Below are 18565 nucleotides of genomic sequence, written 5' to 3' on the forward strand. Positions count from 1 at the left end.
CCACAGATTACAGAATGACTACAAATGGGCTTCGGAAACTACTACTGGTCATCCAGGGAGCGATCAAAGTGTAGACAGTTTGAGACAATACTCCCATGGAGAAAAGCCTGCATAGTGCCTGTTGTATTCAATCCCGATGCAAATTCTGTGTTTCATCAACACTCTGATTGTCCACTGATTACAGAATGCCTCCAGATGTGCATCGGAAACTACTAATGGTCTTCCAGGGAACGATCAAAGCGTAGACAGTTTGAGACATTACTCCCGTGGAGAAAAGCCCGCATGGTGCCTGTTGTATTCAATCCCGATGCTATTTCTGTGCTTAATAAACACTCTGATTGTCCACAGATTACAGAATGACTACAAATGGGCTTCGGAAACTACTACTGGTCATCCAGGGAGCGATCAAAGCGTAGACTGTTTGAGACAGTACTCCCATGGAGTAAAGTGCGCATGGTGACTGTTGTATTCAATCCCGATGCAATTTCTGTGTTTCATCAACAATCTGACTGTCCACAGATTACAGAATGCCTCCAGATGTGCATCGGAAACTACTACTGGTCTTCCAGGGAACTATTAAAGCGTAGACAGTTTGAGACATTACTCACGTGGCGAAAAGTACGCATGGTGCCTGTTGTATTTAATCCCGATGCTATTTCTGTGTTTAATCAACACTCAGACTGTCCACAGATTACAGAATGACTCCAGATGGGCTTCGGAAACTACTACTGGTCTTCCAGGGAGCGATCTAAGCGTAGACAGTTTGAGACAATACTCACATGGAGAAAAGCCTGCATGGTGCCTGTTGTATTCAATCCCGATGCAATTTCTGTGTTTCATCAACACTTTGAAAGTCCACAGATTACAGAATGCCTCCAGATGTGCATCGGAAACTACTACTGGTCTTCCAGGGAGCGATCAAAGCGTAGACTGTTTGAGACATTACTCACATTGAAGAAAGTGCGCATGGTGACTGTTGTATTCATTCCCGATGCAATTTCTGTGTTTCATCAACACTTTGAAGGTCCACTGATTACAGAATGCCTCCAGATGTGCATCGGAAACTACTACTGGTCTTCCAGAAAACGATCAAAGCGTAGACTCTTAGAGACATTACTCCCATGGAGGAAAGTGCGCATGGTGACTGTTGTATTCCATCCCGATGCAATTTCGGTGTCAGATCAACACTTTGAAGGTCCACAGATTTCAGAAACCCTCCTGATGTGCATCGGAAAATTGTACTGGTCTTTCAGGGAACGATCAAAGCGTAGACTCTTTGAGACATTAATCCCATGGAGGTAAGTGCGCATGGTGACTGTTGTATTCAATCCCGATGCAATTTCTGTGTTTCATCAACACTCTGATAGTCCACAGATTACAGAATACCTCTAAATGTGCATCGGAAACTACTACTGGTCTTCCAGGGAACGATCAAAGCGTGGGCAGTTTGAGACATTACTCCCGTGGAGAAAAGCCCGCATGGTGCCTGTTGTATTCAATCCCGATGCAATTTGTGTGTTTCATCAACACTCTGAAAGTCCACAGATTACAGAATGCCTCCAGATGTGCATCGGAAACTACTACTGGTCTTCCAGGGAACGATCAAAGCGTAGACTGTTTTTAGACATTACTCACATGGAGGAAAGTGCGCATGGTGACTGTTTTATTCAATCCCGTTGCAATTTCTGTGTCTCATAACTCTTTGAAGGTCCACAGATTACAGAATGAATCCAGATGTGCATGGGAAACTACTACTGGTCTTCCAGGGAACATCAAAGCGTAGACTGTTTGAGACATTACTCCCATGGAGGGAAGTGCGCATGATGACTGTTGTATTCAATCCCGATGCAATTTCAGTGTTTCATCAACACTCTGATAGTCCACAGATTACAGAAAGCCTCCAGATGTGCATCGGAAACTACTACTGGTCTTCCAGGGAACGATCAAAGCGTAGACTGTTTGAGACTTTAGTGCCATGGAGGAAAGTGCGCATGGTGACTGTTGTATTCAATCCCGATGCAATTTCTGTGTTTCATCAACACTTTGAAGGTCCACAGATTACAGAATGCCTCCAGATGTACATAGAAAACTACTACTCGTCTTCCAGGGAACAATCAAAGCGTAGACTGTTTGAGGTATTACTCCCAAGTAGGAAAGTGCGCATGGTGACTTTTGTATTCAATCCCGATGCAATTTCTGTGTTTCATCAACACTCTGATAGTCCACAGATTACATAATGCCTCCAGATGTGCATCGGAAACTACTACTGGTCTTCCAGGGAACGATCAAAATGTAGACCGTTTGAGACATTACTCACATGGAGGAAAGTGCACATGGTGACTGTTGTATTCAATCCCGATGCAATTTCTGTGTTTCATGAACACTTTGAAGGTACACAGATTAAAGAATGCCTCCAGATGTGCATCGGAAAATTCTACTGGTCTTTCAGGGAACGACCAAATCGTAGACTCTTTGAGACATTAATCTAATGGAGGTAAGTGCGCATGGTGACTGTTGTATTCAATCCCGATGCAATTTCTGTGTTTCATCAACACTCTGATAGTCCACAGATTACAGAATACCTCCAAATGTGCATCGGAAACTACTACTGGTCTTCCAGGGAACGATCAAAGCGTAGACAATTTGAGACTTTACTCCCGTGGAGAAAAGCCCGCATGGTGCCTGTTGTATTCAATCCCGATGCAATTTGTGTGTTTCATCAACACTCTGAAAGTCCACAGATTACAGAATGCCTACAGATGTGCATCGGAAACTACTACTGGTCTTCCAGGGAACGATCAAAGCGTAGACTGTTTGAGACATTACTCACATGGAGGAAAGTGAGCATGGTGACTGTTGTATTCAATCCCGTTGCAATTTCTGTGTCTCATCAATACTTTGAAGGTCCACAGTTTACAGAATGAATCCAGATGTGCATGGGAAACTACTACTGGTCTTCCAGGGAACGATCAAAGCGTAGACTGTTTGAGACATTACTACCATGGAGGTAAGTGCGCATGGTGACTGTTGTATTCAATCCCGATGCAATTCTGTGTTTCATCAAAACTGTGATACTAAACATATTACTGAATGCCTCCAGACGTGCATCGGAAACTAATACTGGTCTTCCAGGGAACGATCAAAGCGTAGACTGTTTGAGACATTACTCACATGGAGGAAAGTGCGCATGGTGACTGTTGTATTCCATCCCGATGCAATTTCTGTGTTTCATCAACACTTTGAAGGTCCACAGATTACATAATGTCCCCAGATGTGCATCGGAAACTATACTGGTCTTCCAGAAAACGATCAAAGCGTAGACACTTAGAGACATTACTCCCATGGAGGAAAGTGCGCATGGTGACTGTTGTATTCAATCCCGATGCAAGTGCTGTGTTTCATCAACACTCTGCTAGTCCACAGATTACAGAATACTTCCAGATGTGCATCGGAAACTACTACTGGTCTTCCAGGGAACGATCAATGCGTACACAGTTTGAGACATTACTCCCGTGGAGAAAAGCCCGCATGGTGCCTGTTGTATTCAATCCCGATGCAATTTGTGTGTTTCATCAACACTCTGAAAGTCCACAGATTACAGAATGCCTCCAGATGTGCATCGGAAACTACTACTGGTCTTCCAGGGAATGATCAAAGCGTAGACTGTTTGAGACATTACTCACATGGAGGAAAGTGCGCATGGTGACTCTTGTATTCAATCCCGATGCAATTTCTGTGTTTCATCAAAACTGTGATAGTAAACATATTACTGAATGCCTCCAGACGTGCATCGGAAACTACTACTGGTCTTCCAGGGAACGATCAAAGCGTAGATAGTTTTAGACATTACTCCCGTGGAGAAAAGCCCGCATGGTGCCTGTTGTATTCAATCCCGATGCAATTTGTGTGTTTCATCAACACTCTGAAAGTCCACAGATTACAGAATGCCTCCAGATGTGCATCGGAAACTACTACTGGTCTCCCAGGGAACGATCAAATCGTAGACTGTTTGAGCCATTACTCCCATTGAGGGAAGTGCGCATGATGACTCTTGTATTCAATCCCGATGCAATTTCTGTGTTTCATCAAAACTGTGATAGTAAACATATTACTGAATGCCTCCAGACGTGCATCGGAAACTACTACTGGTCTTCCAGGGAACGATCAAAGTGTAGACTGTTTGAGACATTACTCCCATGGAGGAAAGTGCGCATGGTGACTGTTGTATTCCATCCCGATGCAATTTCTGTGTTTCATCAACACTTTGAAGGTCCACAGATTACAGAATGCCTCCAGATGTGCATCGGAAACTACTACTGGTCTTCCAGGGAACGATCAAAGCGTAGACTTTTTGAGACATTACTCCCGTGGAGGAATGTGCGCGGGGTGCCTGTTGTATTCAACCCCGATGCAATTTCTGTGTTTTATCAACACTCTGATAGTCCACAGATTACAGAATGCCTCCAAATGTGCATCGGAAACTACTACTGGTCTTCCAGGGAACGATCAAATCGTAGACAGTTTGAGACATTACTCCCGTGGAGAAAAGCCCGCATGGTGCCTGTTGTATTCAATCCCGATGCTATTTCTGTGTTTAATAAACACTCTGATTGTCCACAGATTACAGAATGACTCCAAATGGGCTTCGGAAACTACTACTGGTCTTTAAGGGAGCGATCAAAGTGTAGACAGTTTGAGACAATACTCAAATCGAGAAAAGCCCGCATAGTGCCTGTTGTATTCAATCCCGATGCAATTTCTGTGTTTCATCAACACTCTGATTGTCCACTGATTACAGAATGCCTCCAGATGTGCATCGGAAACTACTAATGGTCTTCCAGGGAACGATCAAAATCGTAGACTGTTTGAGACAGTAATCCCATGGAGTAAAGTGCGCATGGTGACTGTTGTATTCAATCCCGATGCAATTTCTGTGTTTCATCAACAATCTGACTCTCCACAGATTACAGAATGCCTCCAAATGTGCATCGGAAACTACTACTGGTGTTCCAGGGAACGATTAAAGCGTAGACAATTTGAGACATTACTCACGTGGCGAAAAGCCCGCATGGTGCCTGTTGTATTTAATCCAGATGCTATTTCTGTGTTTAATCAACACTCTGACTGTCCACAGATTACAGAATGACTCCAGATGGGCTTCGGAAACTACTACTGGTCTTCCAGGGAGCGATCAAAGCGTAGACAGTTTCAGACAATACTCTCATGGAGAAAAGCCTGCATGGTGCCTGTTGCATTCAATCCCAATGCAATTTCTGTGTTTCATCAACACTTTGAAAGTCCACAGATTACTGAATGCCTCCAGATGTGCATCGGAAACTACTACTGGTCTCCCAGGGAACGAACAAAGCGTAGACTGTTTGAGATATTACCCCCATGTAGGAAAGTGCGCATGCTGACTGTTGTATTTAATCCCGATGCAATTGCTGTGTTTCATCAACACTCTGATAGTCCACAGAATACAGAATGCCTCCAGATGTGCATCGGAAACTACTACTGGTCTTCCAGGGAACGATCAAAGCGTATACTGTTTGAGACTTTAGTCCCAAGTAGGAAAGTGCCCATGGTGACTGTTGTATTCAATCCCGATGGAATTGCTGTGTTTCATCAACACTCTGATAGTCCACAGATTACAGAATGCCTCCAGATGTGCATCGGAAACTACTAGTGGTCTTCCAGGGATCCATCAAAATGTAGACCGTTTGAGACATTACTCACATGGAGGAAAGTGCGCATGGTGACTGTTGTATTCAATCGCGATGCAATTTCTGTGTTTCATCAACACTTTGAAGGTCCACAGATTACAGAATACCTCCAGATGTGCATCGGAAACTACTACTGGTCTTCCAGAAAACGATCAAAGAGTAGACTCTTAGAGACATTACTCCCATGGAGGAAAGTGCTCATGGTGACTGTTGTATTCCATCCCGATGCAATTTCTGTGTTTCATCAACACTTTGAAGGTCCACAGATTACATAATGCCTCCAGATGTGCATCGGAAAATTCTACTGGTCTTTCAGGGAACGATCAAAGCGTAGACTCTTTGAGACATTAATCCCAAGGAGGTAAGTGCGCATGGTGACTGTTTTATTCAATCCCGATGCAATTTCTGTGTTTCATCAACACTCTGATACTCCGCAGATTACAGAATACCTCCAAATGTGCATCGGAAACTACTACTGGTCTTCCAGGGAACGATCAAAGCGTAGACAGTTTGAGACATTACTCCCGTGGAGAAAAGCCCGCATGGTGCCTGTTGTATTCAATCCCGATGCTATTTCTGTGCTTAATAAACACTCTGATTGTCCACAGATTACAGAATGACTACAAATGGGCTTCGGAAACTACTACTGGTCATCCAGGGAGCGATCAATGTGTAGACAGTTTGAGACAATACTCCCATGGAGAAAAGCCTGCATGGTGCCTGTTGTATTCAATCCCGATGCAATTTCTGTGTTTCATCAACACTTTGAAAGTCCACTGATTACAGAATGCCTCCAGATGTGCATCGGAAACTACTACTGGTCTTCCAGGGAGCGATCAAAGCGTAGACTGTTTGAGACATTACTCCAATAGAGGAAAGTGCGCATGGTGACTGTTGTATTCAATCCCGATGCAATTTCTGTCTTTCATCAACACTTTGAAGGTCCACAGATTACAGAATGCCTCCAGATGTGCATCGGAAACTACTACTGGTCTTCCAGGGAACTATTAAAGCGTAGACAGTTTGAGACATTACTCACGTGGCGAAAAGCCCGCATGGTGCCTATTGTATTTAATCCCGATGCTATTTCTGTGTTTAATCAACACTCAGACTGTCCACAGATTACAGAATGACTCCAGATGGGCTTCGGAAACTACTACTGGTCTTCCAGGGAGCGATCTAAGCGTAGACAGTTTGAGACAATACTCTCATGGAGAAAAGCCTGCATGGTGCCTGTTGTATTCAATCCCGATGCAATTTCTGTGTATCATCTACACTTTGAAAGTCCACAGATTACAGAATGCCTCCAGATGTGCATCGGAAACTACTACTGGTCTTCCAGGGAGCGATCAAAGCGTAGACTGTTTGAGACATTACTCACATTGAAGAAAGTGCGCATTGTGACTGTTGTATTCATTCCCGATGCAATTTCTGTGTTTCATCAACACTTTGAAGGTCCACTGATTACAGAATGCCTCCAGATGTGCATCGGAAACTACTACTGGTCTTCCAGGGAACGATCAAAGCGTAGACTGTTTGAGACTTTAGTGCCATGGAGGAAAGTGCGCATGGTGACTGTTGTATTCCATCCCGATGCAATTTCGGTGTCAGATCAACACTTTGAAGGTCCACAGATTTCAGAAACCCTCCTGATGTGCATCGGAAAATTCTACTGGTCTTTCAGGGAACGATCAAAGCGTAGACTCTTTGAGACATTAATCCCATGGAGGTAAGTGCGCATGGTGACTGTTGTATTCAATCCCGATGCAATTTCTGTGTTTCATCAACACTCTGATAGTCCACAGATTACAGAATACCTCCAAATGTGCATCGGAAACTACTACTGGTCTTCCAGGGAACGATCAAAGCGTAGGCAGTTTGAGACATTACTCCCGTGGAGAAAAGCCCGCATGGTGCCTGTTGTATTCAATCCCGATGCAATTTGTGTGTTTCATCAACACTCTGAAAGTCCACAGATTACAGAATGCCTCCAGATGTGCATCGGAAACTACTACTGGTCTTCCAGGGAACGATCAAAGCGTAGACTGTTTGAGACATTACTCACATGGAGGAAAGTGCGCATGGTGACTGTTTTATTCAATCCCGTTGCAATTTCTGTGTCTCATAACTCTTTGAAGGTCCACAGATTACAGAATGAATCCAGATGTGCATGGGAAACTACTACTGGTCTTCCAGGGAACATCAAAGCGTAGACTGTTTGAGACATTACTCCCATGGAGGGAAGTGCGCATGATGACTGTTGTATTCAATCCCGATGCAATTTCAGTGTTTCATCAACACTCTGATAGTCCACAGATTACAGAAAGCCTCCAGATGTGCATCGGAAACTACTACTGGTCTTCCAGGGAACGATCAAAGCGTAGACTGTTTGAGACTTTAGTGCCATGGAGGAAAGTGCGCATGGTGACTGTTGTATTCAATCCCGATGCAATTTCTGTGTTTCATCAACACTTTGAAGGTCCACAGATTACAGAATGCCTCCAGATGTACATCGAAAACTACTACTGGTCTTCCAGGGAACGATCAAAGCGTAGACTGTTTGAGGTATTACTCCCAAGTAGGAAAGTGCGCATGGTGACTTTTGTATTCAATCCCGATGCAATTTCTGTGTTTCATCAACACTCTGATAGTCCACAGATTACATAATGCCTCCAGATGTGCATCGGAAACTACTACTGGTCTTCCAGGGAACGATCAAAATGTAGACCGTTTGAGACATTACTCACATGGAGGAAAGTGCACATGGTGACTGTTGTATTCAATCCCGATGCAATTTCTGTGTTTCATGAACACTTTGAAGGTCCACAGATTAAAGAATGCCTCCAGATGTGCATCGGAAAATTCTACTGGTCTTTCAGGGAACGACCAAATCGTAGACTCTTTGAGACATTAATCTAATGGAGGTAAGTGCGCATTGTGACTGTTGTATTCAATCCCGATGCAATTTCTGTGTTTCATCAACACTCTGATAGTCCACAGATTACAGAATACCTCCAAATGTGCATCGGAAGCTACTACTGTTCTTCCAGGGAACGATCAAAGCGTAGACAGTTTGAGACTTTACTCCCGTGGAGAAAAGCCCGCATGGTGCCTGTTGTATTCAATCCCGATGCAATTTGTGTGTTTCATCAACACTCTGAAAGTCCACAGATTACAGAATGCCTACAGATGTGCATCGGAAACTACTACTGGTCTTCCAGGGAACGATCAAAGCGTAGACTATATGAGACATTACTCACATGGAGGAAAGTGAGCATGGTGACTGTTGTATTCAATCCCGTTGCAATTTCTGTGTCTCATCAACACTTTGAAGGTCCACAGTTTACAGAATGAATCCAGATGTGCATGGGAAACTACTACTGGTCTTCCAGGGAACGATCAAAGCGTAGACTGTTTGAGACATTACTACCATGGAGGTAAGTGCGCATGGTGACTGTTGTATTCAATCCCGATGCAATTCTGTGTTTCATCAAAACTGTGATACTAAACATATTACTGAATGCCTCCAGACGTGCATCGGAAACTAATACTGGTCTTCCAGGGAACGATCAAAGCGTAGACTGTTTGAGACATTACTCACATGGAGGAAAGTGCGCATGGTGACTGTTGTATTCCATCCCGATGCAATTTCTGTGTTTCATCAACACTTTGAAGGTCCACGGATTACATAATGTCCCCAGATGTGCATCGGAAACTACTACTGGTCTTCCAGAAAACGATCAAAGCGTAGACTCTTAGAGACATTACTCCCATGGAGGAAAGTGCGCATGGTGACTGTTGTATTCAATCCCGATGCAAGTGCTGTGTTTCATCAACACTCTGCTAGTCCACAGATTACAGAATACTTCCAGATGTGCATCGGAAACTACTACTGGTCTTCCAGGGAACGATCAATGCGTAGACAGTTTGAGACATTACTCCCGTGGAGAAAAGCCCGCATGGTGCCTGTTGTATTCAATCCCGATGCAATTTGTGTGTTTCATCAACACTCTGAAAGTCCACAGATTACAGAATGCCTCCAGATGTGCATCGGAAACTACTACTGGTCTTCCAGGGAACGATCAAAGCGTAGACTGTTTGAGATATTACTCACATGGAGGAAAGTGCGCATGGTGACTCTTGTATTCAATCCCGATGCAATTTCTGTGTTTCATCAAAACTGTGATAGTAAACATATTACTGAATGCCTCCAGACGTGCATCGGAAACTACTACTAGTCTTCCAGGGAACGATCAAAGCGTAGACAGTTTTAGACATTACTCCCGTGGAGAAAAGCCCGAATGGTGCCTGTTGTATTCAATCCCGATGCAATTTGTGTGTTTCATCAACACTCTGAAAGTCCACAGATTACAGAATGCCTCCAGATGTGCATCGGAAACTACTACTGGTCTTCCAGGGAACGATCAAATCGTAGACTGTTTGAGCCATTACTCCCATTGAGGGAAGTGCGCATGATGACTCTTGTATTCAATCCCGATGCAATTTCTGTGTTTCATCAAAACTGTGATAGTAAACATATTACTGAATGCCTCCAGACGTGCATCGGAAACTACTACTGGTCTTCCAGGGAACGATCAAAGTGTAGACTGTTTGAGACATTACTCCCATGGAGGAAAGTGCGCATGGTGACTGTTGTATTCCATCCCGATGCAATTTCTGTGTTTCATCAACACTTTGAAGGTCCACAGATTAAAGAATGCCTCCAGGTGTGCATCGGAAACTACTACTGGTCTTCCAGGGAACGATCAAAGCGTAGACTTTTTGAGACATTACTCCCGTGGAGGAATGTGCGCGTGGTGCCTGTTGTATTCAACCCCGATGCAATTTCTGTGTTTCATCAACACTTTGAAGGTCCACTGATTACAGAATGCCTCCAGATGTGCATCGGAAACTACTACTGGTCTTCCAGGGAACGATCAAAGCGTAGACTGTTTGAGACTTTAGTGCCATGGAGGAAAGTGCGCATGGTGACTGTTGTATTCCATCCCGATGCAATTTCGGTGTCAGATCAACACTTTGAAGGTCCACAGATTTCGGAAACCCTCCTGATGTGCATCGGAAAATTCTACTGGTCTTTCAGGGAACGATCAAAGCGTAGACTCTTTGAGACATTAATCCCATGGAGGTAAGTGCGCATGGTGACTGTTGTATTCAATCCCGATGCAATTTCTGTGTTTCATCAACACTCTGATAGTCCACAGATTACAGAATACCTCCAAATGTGCATCGGAAACTACTACTGGTCTTCCAGGGAACGATCAAAGCGTAGGCAGTTTGAGACATTACTCCCGTGGAGAAAAGCCCGCATGGTGCCTGTTGTATTCAATCCCGATGCAATTTGTGTGTTTCATCAACACTCTGAAAGTCCACAGATTACAGAATGCCTCCAGATGTGCATCGGAAACTACTACTGGTCTTCCAGGGAACGATCAAAGCGTAGACTGTTTGAGACATTACTCACATGGAGGAAAGTGCGCATGGTGACTGTTTTATTCAATCCCGTTGCAATTTCTGTGTCTCATAACTCTTTGAAGGTCCACAGATTACAGAATGAATCCAGATGTGCATGGGAAACTACTACTGGTCTTCCAGGGAACATCAAAGCGTAGACTGTTTGAGACATTACTCCCATGGAGGGAAGTGCGCATGATGACTGTTGTATTCAATCCCGATGCAATTTCAGTGTTTCATCAACACTCTGATAGTCCACAGATTACAGAAAGCCTCCAGATGTGCATCGGAAACTACTACTGGTCTTCCAGGGAACGATCAAAGCGTAGACTGTTTGAGACTTTAGTGCCATGGAGGAAAGTGCGCATGGTGACTGTTGTATTCAATCCCGATGCAATTTCTGTGTTTCATCAACACTTTGAAGGTCCACAGATTACAGAATGCCTCCAGATGTACATCGAAAACTACTACTGGTCTTCCAGGGAACGATCAAAGCGTAGACTGTTTGAGGTATTACTCCCAAGTAGGAAAGTGCGCATGGTGACTTTTGTATTCAATCCCGATGCAATTTCTGTGTTTCATCAACACTCTGCTAGTCCACAGATTACATAATGCCTCCAGATGTGCATCGGAAACTACTACTGGTCTTCCAGGGAACGATCAAAATGTAGACCGTTTGAGACATTACTCACATGGAGGAAAGTGCACATGGTGACTGTTGTATTCAATCCCGATGCAATTTCTGTGTTTCATGAACACTTTGATGGTCCACAGATTAAAGAATGCCTCCAGATGTGCATCGGAAAATTCTACTGGTCTTTCAGGGAACGACCAAATCGTAGACTCTTTGAGACATTAATCTAATGGAGGTAAGTGCGCATGGTGACTGTTGTATTCAATCCCGATGCAATTTCTGTGTTTCATCAACACTCTGATAGTCCACAGATTACAGAATACCTCCAAATGTGCATCGGAAACTACTACTGGTCTTCCAGGGAACGATCAAAGCGTAGACAGTTTGAGACTTTACTCCCGTGGAGAAAAGCCCGCATGGTGCCTGTTGTATTCAATCCCGATGCAATTTGTGTGTTTCATCAACACTCTGAAAGTCCACAGATTACAGAATGCCTACAGATGTGCATCGGAAACTACTACTGGTCTTCCAGGGAACGATCAAAGCGTAGACTGTATGAGACATTACTCACATGGAGGAAAGTGAGCATGGTGACTGTTGTATTCAATCCCGTTGCAATTTCTGTGTCTCATCAACACTTTGAAGGTCCACAGTTTACAGAATGAATCCAGATGTGCATGGGAAACTACTACTGGTCTTCCAGGGAACGATCAAAGCGTAGACTGTTTGAGACATTACTACCATGGAGGTAAGTGCGCATGGTGACTGTTGTATTCAATCCCGATGCAATTCTGTGTTTCATCAAAACTGTGATACTAAACATATTACTGAATGCCTCCAGACGTGCATCGGAAACTAATACTGGTCTTCCAGGGAACGATCAAAGCGTAGACTGTTTGAGACATTACTCACATGGAGGAAAGTGCGCATGGTGACTGTTGTATTCCATCCCGATGCAATTTCTGTGTTTCATCAACACTTTGAAGGTCCACAGATTACATAATGTCCCCAGATGTGCATCGGAAACTACTACTGGTCTTCCAGAAAACGATCAAAGCGTAGACTCTTAGAGACATTACTCCCATGGAGGAAAGTGCGCATGGTGACTGTTGTATTCAATCCCGATGCAAGTGCTGTGTTTCATCAACACTCTGCTAGTCCACAGATTACAGAATACTTCCAGATGTGCATCGGAAACTACTACTGGTCTTCCAGGGAACGATCAATGCGTAGACAGTTTGAGACATTACTCCCGTGGAGAAAAGCCCGCATGGTGCCTGTTGTATTCAATCCCGATGCAATTTGTGTGTTTCATCAACACTCTGAAAGTCCACAGATTACAGAATGCCTCCAGATGTGCATCGGAAACTACTACTGGTCTTCCAGGGAACGATCAAAGCGTAGACTGTTTGAGATATTACTCACATGGAGGAAAGTGCGCATGGTGACTCTTGTATTCAATCCCGATGCAATTTCTGTGTTTCATCAAAACTGTGATAGTAAACATATTACTGAATGCCTCCAGACGTGCATCGGAAACTACTACTAGTCTTCCAGGGAACGATCAAAGCGTAGACAGTTTTAGACATTACTCCCGTGGAGAAAAGCCCGAATGGTGCCTGTTGATTCAATCCCGATGCAATTTGTGTGTTTCATCAACACTCTGAAAGTCCACAGATTACAGAATGCCTCCAGATGTGCATCGGAAACTACTACTGGTCTTCCAGGGAACGATCAAATCGTAGACTGTTTGAGCCATTACTCCCATTGAGGGAAGTGCGCATGATGACTCTTGTATTCAATCCCGATGCAATTTCTGTGTTTCATCAAAACTGTGATAGTAAACATATTACTGAATGCCTCCAGACGTGCATCGGAAACTACTACTGGTCTTCCAGGGAACGATCAAAGTGTAGACTGTTTGAGACATTACTCCCATGGAGGAAAGTGCGCATGGTGACTGTTGTATTCCATCCCGATGCAATTTCTGTGTTTCATCAACACTTTGAAGGTCCACAGATTACAGAATGCCTCCAGATGTGCATCGGAAACTACTACTGGTCTTCCAGGGAACGATCAAAGCGTAGACTTTTTGAGACATTACTCCCGTGGAGGAATGTGCGCGTGGTGCCTGTTGTATTCAACCCCGATGCAATTTCTGTGTTTTATCAACACTCTGATAGTCCACAGATTACAGAATGGATCCAAATGTGCATCGGAAACTACGACTGGTCTTCTAGGGAATAATTAAAGCGTAGACAGTTTGAGACATTACTCCCGTGGCGATAAGCCCACATGGTGCCTGTTGTATTTAATCCCGATACTATTTCTGTATTTAATCAACACTCTGACTGTCCACAGATTACAGAATGACTCCAGATGATTTTCCGAAACTACTACTGGTCTTCCAGGGAGCGATCAAAGCGTAGACAGTTTGAGACAATACTACCATGGAGAAAAGCCTGCATGCTGCCATTTGTATTCAATCCCGATGCAATTTCTGTGTTTCATCAACACTTTGAAAATCCACAGATTACAGAATGCCTCCAGATGTGCATCGGAAGCTACTACTGGTCTTCCAGGGAACGATCAAAGCGTAGGTTGTTTGAGACATTACCCCCATGGAGGAAAGTGCGCATGATGACTGTTGTATTCAATCCCGATGCAATTTCAGTGTTTCATCAACACTCTGATAGTCCACAGATGACAGAATGCCTCCAGATGTGCATCAGAAACTACTACTGGTCTTCCAGGGAACGATCAAACGTATACTGTTTGAGACATTAGTCCCATGGAGGAAAGTGCGCATGGTGACTCTTGTATTCAATCCCGACGCAATTTCTGTGTTTCATCAACACTTTGAAGGTCCACAGATTACAGAATGCCTCCAGATGTACAACGAAAACTACTACTGGTCTTCCAGAAAACAATCAAAGTGTAGACTCTTAGAGACATTACACCCATGGGGGAAAGTGCATATGGTGACTGTTGTTTTCCATCCCGATGCAATTTCTGTGTTTCATCAACACTCTGATAGTTCACAGATTACAGAATGCCTCCAGATGTGCATTGAAAACTACTACTGGTATTTCAGGGAACGATAAAAGCGTAGACTGTTTGAGACATTAATCCAAAGGAGGTAAGTGCGCATGGTGCCTGTTGTATTCAATCCCGATGCAATTTCTGTGCATCATCAACACTCTGAAAGTCCACAGATTACAGAATGAATCCAGATGGGGTTCGGAAACTACTACTGGTCTTCCAGGGAACGATCAAAGCTTAGTCAGTTTGAAACATTACTCCCATGGAGAAAAGCCTGCATGGTGCCTGTTGTATTCAATCCCGATGCAATTTCTGTATTTCATCAACACTTTAATAGTCCACAGATTACAGAATGCCTCCAGATGTGCATCGGAATCTACTACTGGTCTTCCAGGGAACGATCAAAGCTTAGTCAGTTTGAGACATTACTCCCATGGAGAAAAGCCTGCATGGTGCCTGTTGTATTCAATCCCGATGCAATTTCTGTATTTCATCAACACTTTAATAGTCCACAGATTACAGAATGCCTCCAGATGTGCATCGGAATCTACTACTGGTCTTCCAGGGAACGATCAAAGCGTAGACTGTTTGAGACATTACTCCCATGGAGGAAAGTGCGCATGGTGACTGTTGTATTCCATCCCGATGCAAGTTCTGTGTTTCATCAATACTTTGAAGGCTAACATATAACTGTATGCCTCCAGATGTGCATCATAAACTTCTACTGGTCTTCCAGGGAATGATCAAAGCGTAGACTGTTTGAGACATTACTCCCATATAGGAAAGTGCGCATGGTGACTGATGTATTCAATCCCGATGCAATTTTTGTGTTTCATCAACACTCTGATCGTCCACAGATTACAGAATGCCTTCAGATGTGCATCGGAAACTACTATTGGTCTTCCAGGGAACGATCAAAGCGTAGACTGTTAGAGACATTACTCCCATGGAGGAAAGTGTGCATGGTGACTGTTGTATTCCATCCGGATGGAATTTCAGTGTTTCATCAACACTTTGAATGTCCACAAATTACAGAATGCCTCCAGATGTGCATCGGAAGCTACTACTGGTCTTTCAGGGAACGATCAAAGCGTAGACTGTTTGAGACATTAATCCCATGGAGGTAAGTGCGCATGGTGACTCTTGTATTCAATCCCGATGCAATTTCTCTGTTTCATCAACTCTCTGATAGTCCACAAATTACAGATTGCCTCCAGATGTGCATCGGAAACTACTACTGGTCTTCCATGGAACAATCAAAGCGTAGGCAGTATGAGACATTACTCCCGTGGAGAAAAGCCGGCATGGTGAGTGTTGTATTCAATCCCCATGCAATTTCTGTGTTTCATCAACACTCTGAAAGTCCACAGATTACAGAATGACTCCAGATGGGCTTCGGAAGCTACTACTGGTCTTCCAGGGAACGATCAAAGCGTATACTGTTTGAGACATTACTCCCATGGAAGTAAGTGCGCATGGAGTCTGTTGTATTCAATTCCGATGCAATTTCTGTCTTTCATCAACACTTTGAAGGTCCACAGATTACAGAATGCCCCCCGACGAGCATCGGAAACTACTACTGGTCTTCCAGGGAACGATCAAAGCGTAGACTGTTTGAGACATTACACCAATTTAGGAAATAGCGCATGGTGACAGTTGTATTGCATCCCGCTGCGATTTCTGAGTGTCATCAACACTTTGAAGGTACACAGATTACAGAATGCCTCCAGATGTGAATCGGAAACTACTACTGGTCTTCCAGGGAACGATCAAAGCGTAGACACTTTGAGACATTACTCCCGTGGAGAAAAGCCCGCATGGTGACTGTTGTATTCAATCCAGATGCTATTTCTGTGTTTAATCAACACTCTGATTGTCCACAGATTACAAAATGACTCCAGATGGGCTTCGGAAACTACTACTGGTCTTCCAAAGGAACGAACAAAGCGTAGACAGTTTGAGACATTACTCCCATGGAGACAAGCCTGCATTGTGCCTGTTGTATACAATCAAGATGCAATTTCTTTGTTTCATTAACAGCAGGTTACAGAATGCCTCCAGATGTGCATCGGAAATTACTACTGGTCTTCCAGGGAACGATCAAAGCGTAGACTGTTTGAGACATTATTCCCATGGAGGAAAGTGCTCATGGTGACTGTTGTATTCCATCCAAATGCAATTTCTGTGATCATCATCTTTTTGAAGGTCCACAGATTACAGAATGCCTCCTGATGTGCATCAGAAACTACTACTGGTCTTCCAGGGAACGATCAAAACGTAGACTTTTTGAGACACTACTCCCATATTGGAAAGTGCGCATGGCGACTGTTGTATTCAATCCCGATGCAATTTCTGTCTTTCATCAACACTCTGATAGTCCACAGATTGCAGAATGCCTCCAGATGTGCATCGGAAACTACTACTGGTAATCCAGGGAACGATCAAAGCGTTGACTGTTTGAGACATTGCTCCCATGGAGGAAAGTGCGCATGGTGACTGTTGTATTCAATCCCGATGCAATTTCTGTGTTTCATCAACACTTTGAAGGTCCACAGATTACAGAATGCCCCCAGATGTGCATCGGAAACTTCTACTGGTCTTCCAGGGAACGATCAAAGCGTAGACTGTTTGAGACATTACTCCCATGGAGGAATGTGCGCATGGTGACTGTTGTAATCAATCCCGATGCAATTTCTGTGTTTAATCAACACTCTGATAGTCCACAGATTACAGATTGCCTCCAATTGTGCATCGGAAACTACTACTGGTCTTCCACGGAACGATCAAAGCGTAGACTGTTTGAGACATTACTCACATGGCGGAAAGTGCGCATGGTGACTGTTGTATTCAATCCCAATGCAATTTCTGAGTTTCATCAACACTCTGATTGTCCACAGATTACAGAATGACTCCAGATGGGCTTCGGATACTACTACCGGTCTTCCAGGGAACGATCAAAGCGTAGACAGTTTGAGACATTACTCCCATGGAGAAAAGCCCGCATGGTGCCTGTTGTATACAATTCCGATGCAATTTCTGTGTTTCGTCAACACTTTGAAGGTCCACAGATTACAGAATGCCCCCAGATGTGCATCGGAAACTTTTACTGGTCTTCAAGGGAACGATCAAAGCGTAGACTGTTTGAGACATTACTCCCATGGATGAATGTGCGCATGGTGACTGTTGTATTCAATCCCGATGCAATTTCTGTGTTTCATCAACACTCTGATAGTCCACAGATTACAGAATACCTCCAAATGGGCTTCGGAAACTACTACTGGTCTTCCAGGGAACGGTCAAAGCGTAGACTGTTTGAGACATTACTCCCATGGAGAAATGCCCGCATGGGACTTGTCGCATTCAATATTAATGCTATTTCTTTGTTTAATCAACACTCTGATAGTCCACAGATTACAGAATGCCTCCAATTGTGCATCGAAAACTACTACTGGTCTTCCAGGGAACGATCAAAGCGTAGACTGTTTGAGACATTACTCACATGGAGGAAAGTGCGCATGGTGACTGTTGTATTCAATCCCGATGCAATTTCTGAGTTTCATCAACACTTTGAAGGTCCACAGATTACAGAATGCCTCCAGATGTGCTTCGGAAACTACTACTGGTCTTCCAGGGAACGATCAAAGCGTAGACAGTTTGAGACATTACTCCCGTGCAGAAAAGCCCATATGGTGCC

This window comes from Schistocerca gregaria, chromosome 3 (genome assembly GCF_023897955.1).
Source record: "Schistocerca gregaria isolate iqSchGreg1 chromosome 3, iqSchGreg1.2, whole genome shotgun sequence".
Classification (NCBI taxonomy): domain Eukaryota; kingdom Metazoa; phylum Arthropoda; class Insecta; order Orthoptera; family Acrididae; genus Schistocerca; species Schistocerca gregaria.